At 40.8% G+C, this 5,323-nt stretch overlaps 1 protein-coding gene across 4 annotated transcripts in view; it reads right to left on the bottom strand.

Moving 5' to 3' along the window:
- Positions 1–4,738, bottom strand: part of LOC107852720 (telomere repeat-binding factor 1) — a 12,903-nt gene extending 8,165 nt beyond the window's left edge. The window contains exon 1 of one of the 4 annotated variants that reach the window (XM_016697756.2): positions 4,433–4,738. The gene's annotated coding sequence lies outside the window, so the exon portion shown is untranslated. The remainder of the gene's footprint in view (positions 1–4,432) is intronic. The other 3 variants (XM_016697758.2, XM_016697755.2, XM_016697757.2) reach the window with 3 other exon arrangements.
- Between the last annotated feature and the right edge of the window lie 585 nt (positions 4,739–5,323).

The following is a 5,323-nucleotide window of genomic DNA, read 5'->3' as shown; positions in this document are numbered from 1 at the left end:
GTGGAGGGCGTGTGGATAATGACGGTAGGCTGAGGGTTGGGTCTTGGAATATAGGGACCCTTCAGGGTAAGTCCATAGAGCTTGTGAAGATTCTTAGGAAGAGGAGGATCAACATTGTGTGTGTCCAAGAGACCAAGTGGGTAGGGTCTAAGGCTAGGGATGTGGATGGTTACAAGCTGTGGTACTCTGGGAGCGAGAGGCGTAGGAATGGAGTTGGCATCTTAGTAGATGAAGAGCTTAGAGGTCAGGTAGTGGAGGTGAAGAGGATCAACGATAGGTTGATGACTATTAAGTTGGTCATTCGGGGGTTTACCCTGAACGTGTGTAGTGCTTATGCGCCGCAAGTGGGATCGGAGGGGGAGGAGAAGATGCGGTTTTGGGAGGCTTTGGAGGAGGTGGTGAGAGGTGTGCCTAGTTCGGAGAAGATTGTTGTAGCAGGGGATTTCAACGGGCACATCGGGGCGTTACCGGGAGGCTTTGGTGATGTGCATGGTGGTTTTGGTTTTGGGGAGAGAAATGAAGAAGGGGCGACCCTATTGGAGTTTGCGAGGGTTTTTGGGCTGGTGGTGGTGAACTCGGGCTTCCCGAAGAAGGACGAGCACCTGATCACCTTTCGAAGCGCGATAGCCAAGACCCAGATTGACTTTTTGTTGCTTAGGAAAAGGGATAGGGCGTTGTGTAAGGACTGCAAAGTCATCCCGAGTGAGAATCTTTCGACCCAGCATAGGCTCTTGGTTATGGATTTGGGTATAAAGAAGAATAGAAAGAGGAGGAGTAAGGAGTGTAGACCTAGAATTAAGTGGGGCGGCCTGACGCCAGTGAATGCGTGGGAGATAGGGGAGAGGTTGGCGGGAATGGGGGTGTGGGAGTGTAGGGGGTACGTGGATAGTATGTGGGACAGGGCGGCAAGGTGCATCAGGGAGAATGCAAGTGAGGTGTTGGGTGTTTCTAGGGGCCAGGCCGGGCACCATTGGGGGGATTGGTGGTGGAATGAAGAGGTGGAGAAGAAAGTGGGGACCAAGAAAGGGGCGTATGCTAAGTTGGTGGAAAGTAAGGACGAAGAGGAGAAGCGGGTAAACAGGAAAAAGTACAAGCTAGCGAGGAAGGAGGCTAAGTCAGCAGTCACGGCAGCTAAGACGGCCGCTTTTGAGAGCTTGTATGCAGGGTTACAGAGGAAAGGAGGGGAGAAAAAGTTGTTTAGACTCGCTAAGGCTAGGGAGAGGAAGGGTCGTGACCTCGATCAGGTGAGGTGCATTAAGGGGGAGGACGGTAGAGTGTTGGTGGAGAACGGCCACATTAAGAAGAGATGGCAGTCGTACTTTCATAGGCTCTTGAATGACGAAGGGGATAGAGCTATTGTGTTAGGGGAACTGGAGCACTCAGAGGAGTGTCGGGATTTTAGCTATTGTAGACGTTTTAAGGTAGAAGAGGTTAGACAGGCTGTCCGCAGGATGCGAAGGGGTAGGGCGACGGGGCTGGATGAGATACCGGTGGAGTTTTGAAAGTTCGTTGGAGAGGCTGGTGTAAGGTGGTTGACTGGATTGTTTAATGAAATCTTCAGGACGGCAAAGATGCCCGAGGCTTAGAGGTGGAGTACCATGATCCCTCTCTATAAGAATAAGGGGGACATTCAGAGTTGCAATAACTATAGGGGGATTAAGTTATTGAGTCACTCTATGAAGATCTGGGAGAGAGTGTCGAGGTGAGGCTGAGACGGATAGTGTCTATTTCGGAAAACCAGTTCGGATTTATGCCCGGCCGCTCGACGACGGAGGCAATCCACCTGGTACGGAGGTTGGTGGAACAGTATAGGGAAAGGAAGAAGGATCTGCACGTGGTGTTTATCGACCTGGAGAAGGCTTACGACAAAGTCCCCAGGAAGGTGCTTTGGAGATGATTGGAGGTGAGTGGAGTACCGCTGGCATATATCAGAGCAATTAAGGATATGTATGATGGAGCGAAAACCCAGGTGAGGACGGCGGGAGGAGACTCAGAGCATTTCACTGTCCTTGCATCAGGGATCTACTCTTAGTCCCTTTTTGTTTGCGTTGGTGATGGATGTGTTGATGCGGCGTATTCAAGGGGAGGTGCCGTGGTGTATGCTTTTTGCAGACGATGTAGTTTAGTTCTGATAGATGAGACTCAAGGGGGTGTGAATGATAAATTAGAGGTGTGGAGGCAAACTCTTGAGTCTAAAGGGTTCAGGGTGAGCAGAAGCAAGACAGAGTATGTGGAATGCAAGTTTAATGACGAGAGGCGGGAGAATGAGGTAGTAGTGAAGCTGGAAGCATAGGAGGTATGTAAGAGGGATAATTTCAAGTATCTTGGGTCCGTGATCCAGAGTAACGGTGAAATTGACGAGGATGTCTCGCATCGTATTGGGGCGGGATGGATGAAGTGGAAGCTCGCGTCGGGGGTGCTGTGTGATAAGAAGGTGCCGCCCAAGCTTAAAGGCAAATTCTACAGGGTGGTAGTCCGTCCGGCCTTGTTGTATGGAGCGGAGTGTTGGCCAGTTAAGAACTCCCACATCCAAAAAATGAAGGTGGCAGAAATGCGGATGTTGCGCTGCATGTGTGGGCTGACTAGAGGGGATAGAGTTCGGAATGAGACTATCCGGGAGAAGGTTGGTGTGACTTCAGTGGAGTGCAAGATGGGGGAAGCACGATTGAGATGGTTCGGACACGTGAAGAGGAGGGGCATGGATGCCCCGGTCCGTAGGTGTGAAAGGCTAGCGTTGGATGGTTTTAGGCGGGGTAGGGGTAGGCCGAAGAAGTACTGGGGTGAGGTGATTAGGCGGGACATGAAACAGTTACAGCTCACCGAGGACATGACCCTAGATAGGAAGGTCTGGAGGACGCGAATTACGGCAGAGGACTAGGGCCAGTTTGGGTCGCTAGTGTAGGGAATTACTTGGTGGGGGTTTTATTCCTGTTATGATTCCGTGTTCCGTGTTTCATGTTTTATTACGAATCTGTGTGCTTTCCTCTGCTTTCCTCTGTTTTATATTACTTATGGGTGCCGTATTTATGTTATGTAATCTGCTTCTGTGCTTTACTATGTGTTTGTGTGGTATCTCGTACCTTGAGCCGGGAGTCTATCGGAAACAGCCTTTCTACTTCTTCAGAGGTAGAGATATGGACTGCGTACATCTTACCCCCCAGACCCCACTAGGTGGGAATACACTGGGTTTATTGTTGTTGTTGTATTTTATTATTATTAATGATAACAATTGACAGATGAATCACGTTACAAGATTGTATTTTGATATCACATATAAAATTTTTCTCAAATATTTAATTTTAAATAAATAATTCATGAAAAGTGACATATTTGTTAAAATATAGTGTGTATATATATATATCAATATGATGACTGCTTATTCGTAGTAAATTTTGATACCGTAAAAATATATTAAAAAAGACTTTAACTATTATGCTAACGAAGGCATCATCACAGAGATCGAAAAAGCAGACCAGCCTTTTGGTATACCTTCAGAAATACAAGACAGATGTTCTACAAGTATGGAGACATTGCGTTATAAAATTAGGGATGAAATTGTTGAGAATTTTTGTGATGTATGAAGGTCTAATTATTTTTTCATATATAGTGATTTAATTTACGAAATAACTTCTGTATTCATTTTTGTTTGATGTTTTAAGTAATATTTAAATTATTTAAGTAATATATCACCATTTAATTTTTAATGTATTTATATATATAAATATTGATTGAAATTTTAGAGTACATACTTTTTAATTAAATTAAAAAAATTAATTAAAAATATTTTAATAGATATTTAAAATAATTTTTCTCTATAATTTAATTTTAGTAATAAAAGTCTATTGATAGATGTCATTTTTGGTCATTTGTCTCAAAAAAACACTTCCTGAAAAAAATTATCCAAACACAATTTGATTAGCAAAAGCACTTTTCGAATGAATTTACCAAACACAAACTGTTTTATTTAAAAGCACTTTTTTGAAATCCATTTTATAAAAGTGTTCTCAAATAAGCAGTTTTATTCCCAAACGGGCTCTAACTCCTAAAAGTCTCTGTGATTTATCAATGATAGTGCCTCTTTACTTCATGTGCATTTGTAAAATACATCAATCTATTTCCTACTTTCCGGAAAAAATCAAAATCAGAGAAGTTTCAAAGACACAAGCAAACAGGCAAACAAACAGGATATATACAACGAAATGAGGAGTAAGCATGTTTCAAGATGAGTAATTCCAACTCCTCCTATATAGCCAGTCAGTTCCAACTAAGTTGACAGCATAAAAAATGTTCAGTCATTCATTCCAACATAACACTGGCAAAAAGAGCATCATAAAACATAGCCGCCCCATGTAAAAATGGATGGTCGCAAATGGATAGATATACAATCAACGAATTTAGGATTCAACAAAATAAAGTTATATACTATACTGACCTGTTGATCGCAAATGAATAGTTAGCGAAATACCAGATTCATCGATTGGGTATTCGAATTGCGGTTGTGATTTGTGGATAATAACTTAAATAGAGAATGGAGAAGATGCAAACCGAAATAACTGGAAAATTTATGACAACGGAGATTCACCAGAAACGATCTCGACCTATAGGTAGTGCCAATTAAGCCTAACAATTTGCAAACTTCTCTTCTACCTGTCTCTTTCTTCTTTACCCTTCTACAACTATCCCTACCCGCTCCATGCCCACATTATTAGGTTAAGTAACATTAACGCATGTTTGTATAAGTTTGATCATTTAAAATTAATTTTATATATAGTAAAGATTTTTAATAAAGTATACAAAATTAAATTGTTTTTTAAAGATTTTTTACACTTTAATATAATAAAGTAAATATAAACATATATTTTATTCTAAGCATACATATATATTTGGGAAATTTAAAAAATAACAACTCTTTAACCTTAATTATAACTTTTATAGCAGCAGTTTCATAGTTACGAAAAGTAGCAATTGTATTTTATATTTAAGTAAAATGTTGCTATATAAATACATATAAAAATATATATGTATTACTCATAAATACATAAGCACAACTGAAAAATACATATTCTTCCATTACTATGAAGTGAGTAAAATATTGCTACTTTTGCTATAAACTGTAATTTTTAAAAAGTATTACTATTTATTGTAATTATAGTCTTAAGGATGCTAGTTTCTGTAATTTTTTCTATATATTTTATAACCAAAGGTTTTAAGTGGTTGATGGATACTATTAGTTTGTTATTCAATAACTCTTTGCCAGAGATGCGTCAATTTGAACCACATTTGTTGTACAGTTATTTTTTTTTATATTTAAAATTCTTTCTTC

Source organism: Capsicum annuum, chromosome 11 (assembly GCF_002878395.1).
Source record: "Capsicum annuum cultivar UCD-10X-F1 chromosome 11, UCD10Xv1.1, whole genome shotgun sequence".
In the NCBI taxonomy this organism is placed as follows: domain Eukaryota; kingdom Viridiplantae; phylum Streptophyta; class Magnoliopsida; order Solanales; family Solanaceae; genus Capsicum; species Capsicum annuum.
The sequence above is the reverse complement of the archived record's forward strand: the minus strand, read 5'-3'. Positions and strand labels throughout refer to the sequence as shown.